This window comes from Anneissia japonica, unplaced genomic scaffold, assembly GCF_011630105.1.
Source record: "Anneissia japonica isolate Jap-2015-1 unplaced genomic scaffold, ASM1163010v1 scaffold1165_len1893470_cov193, whole genome shotgun sequence".
Lineage (NCBI taxonomy): Eukaryota > Metazoa > Echinodermata > Crinoidea > Comatulida > Comatulidae > Anneissia > Anneissia japonica.
This window is the reverse complement of record NW_022709613.1, coordinates 1,545,330-1,548,150: the sequence shown is the minus strand read 5'-3', so window position 1 is coordinate 1,548,150 and position 2,821 is coordinate 1,545,330.

The window sequence follows — 2,821 nt, the reverse complement described above, 5'->3', positions numbered from 1 at the left end:
AATGCATTTCAAACCAGGCTGGTTTTTGATTTACGTTTTGGAATAGAATTTGGAGAGGGCGTTTGATCAAGGCAGACCTACGTTTTGCATTTGAATTTCATTTTAAAGAAATTAGAACTACATTTTGAAAAATTTGAACTACGTTTTGAAAGATTAGAACTTCATTTTGGGAAACTAGATCTACATTTTGAGAAATTTACGCATACGTTTTGATAAATTAGACATTGAATTTTGCAATTACATTTTTATTTTAACATGGACTTTTGCTGCGTATGGCACCCCATATATAGGCAGTGCGACAACCAAACCTTGTTTCAATCAACCCGTCTCTCCTTTTTTTAAATCAAGTAACCAAATGCCTATTTTGTGTTTCTAATGTTGGAGTTTATATTGTGTTTCGAAGCTTTTCAAATTATGGTGAAAATTCTGAACTACAGACTTCGTATCTGTAAATGAGTACCACAGTCGTGTCGTCACAACACCAGGTGGCGCTCTTTGGACGTTGGTTACCGTTCATACGCCTGAATGACTTCATAATCTTAATGGTTTAGAATAGGCTTTCTGGAATAGGAAAAAGCCTAATAATTTACCATCAAAATGTACTGAAAACACAAAAGGCTCGCATTATATTAGTTATCGAACACACAAAGAAAAATTAAGATACAACTTCTTAATAATTACGTTAGAAATCGGGATCAATCGTTTGTCAGTGGAAAAAATGGCGTCGGTTGAACGCATTTTGTGTCACCGATAGCAACGGAGTAGTATCACGTGACGTAACACTGTAGTACTCTATATAAATAAATGACCAGATTAGAGTAGATTAGATCCCTACAATTTCAAGATTTCAATTTCAATTTCATCACAACCTTAAATTTTATGAATGGTACAAACTATCACTAGATACTTTCATAATTAATCTTAATTCAGGTAGGCCTACACCAGCGTGCAGGTATAGTAGTAATCGCTTATATTTAATATTAGCAACACCACTATATCTTCATAATTAGGCTAGAGTGAGCTGCGCGTTCATCGTATGCGAAAAATTGGTACATTATGATAAGACCAGCTAGTAATTCTAGATAGATTACAAACTTAATGAACTGTCGAATATTCAAATTCGCGATTACAGTACAGTGTAAGTACTTGACAGAAGAATTTCAAGTAAATTGGCTATACAGTACTTAATTGTTACATTACAGACTATTATTTAAGAGCAGCAAATTAGTTGGTCACCATATATCATAAGAAAGGAAAATGAACAACCATGAAAAATACTGGCAATTCATATAAGAATAAAAGTAGAGGAAGGAAAGTACATTCACATATTAGACTAAATAGTTGTCAATAACATTGTTTTAATATTAGCAGATTAAATTGATAACTTACAAGAGCACTTACAAGAGAAACGTTTAACACACCGCACTTTGAGCAACGAAAATGACAGATGGCTTTGCTTTTTACATCTATAGCAAAAATTTGTATTATTTCTGAATTTATTGAATACTTTTTTATTTCATATTATATTAATATTATTCACTGATATTTTTTGTATAAAATGAGAACAGTAGATGGTTTGATATACGGCCCTAAAATATCTGAAATCTGCATTTTACTTCTTCACTCCATCCGCAAAACGAGCTTTATCATCATAGGCCCCAAGTATCAGATTGCTGTAATATGCGCCTTATAGATCAATTGATTGATTGATTGAATGTGGCACATGGTCGATTCGCTCGAGTCGGCCCGGTCTAGGCAAACAACTCGGTCGAACGATTCACTCGAGTTGGATTTAGTGCTACACCTTAAACCTGACAAGTCGTTTATAAAAATAATAAAAAAAGAATCAGATCTAAAACGCTGCCTTGTGGTATTCCACTGGTTGCAGGTTTAGACGTTGAGTGAACTCCATTTACACAAACTATATTTTGAGAACGAAAAGTCAGAAAACACCTTATCCATTTCCGTAAATTTCCATTAATTCCATAAGCTTTTAATTTTACAAGTAGTCTATTAATGGGGGACGCTGTCGAATGCTTTTCGATAATTTAGGTACGCACAGTCTATGCTGTCTCCCTCATCTAACGCTTTCGACCACATTTCCTAAAAGATGTATTGTCCCATGCTAAATACCTAAAAAATCATAAAAATATTTTTTTGAAACTAACTTGCCCATTTTGAAGTAACATTAAAGTTATCAACTTGAACATAGAAATTAGTGTACAGTGTTTAAAAAATGTCTACCCATCAGTTTACAGCGAAAAGAAACACTTCCAATCAATTGGAAGCCAGCTTTTGGGACAGTCCCGCACAATTTGTTTTCTATTGGGTCTAAATTATTCACAAAAATTGTTTTGTTTTATGTACAAAATAAGCCCACTTTTTTGAGAAATGGGTCCAGATTTCTCACATTTATGCGTAAAATAGGTCAACTTTTAAGAAAGTGGGTCCACATTATTTGAATTTACATTCAGATAATTTGATTGGTTGTTTAGTGTGCAATAATAGCCGTGAATTTTATCATGAAAATCCAGTGATCTGCATGCTTATTTCTATCTTTGGAATCGTCTCCAGATCACAGTTGATACGTACAAAAGCACGATCACAAAACATTTTCATCGTAATAAAACAGCAATGTACTTTAAATGGCTTAATGATGAAGTCAGTGTATATTTTCAAAGCAGATAATAATAAAAATGGATTCCAGTTGTTTCCATTGTTCTCATCATTAAAGTTTAGCCCACTTAACTTGGTGATTGTTGTCGGTGCTTTATACTTCATTTTAAAAGTTTCTGACAGCTTACAGGGAATATCTCTATAC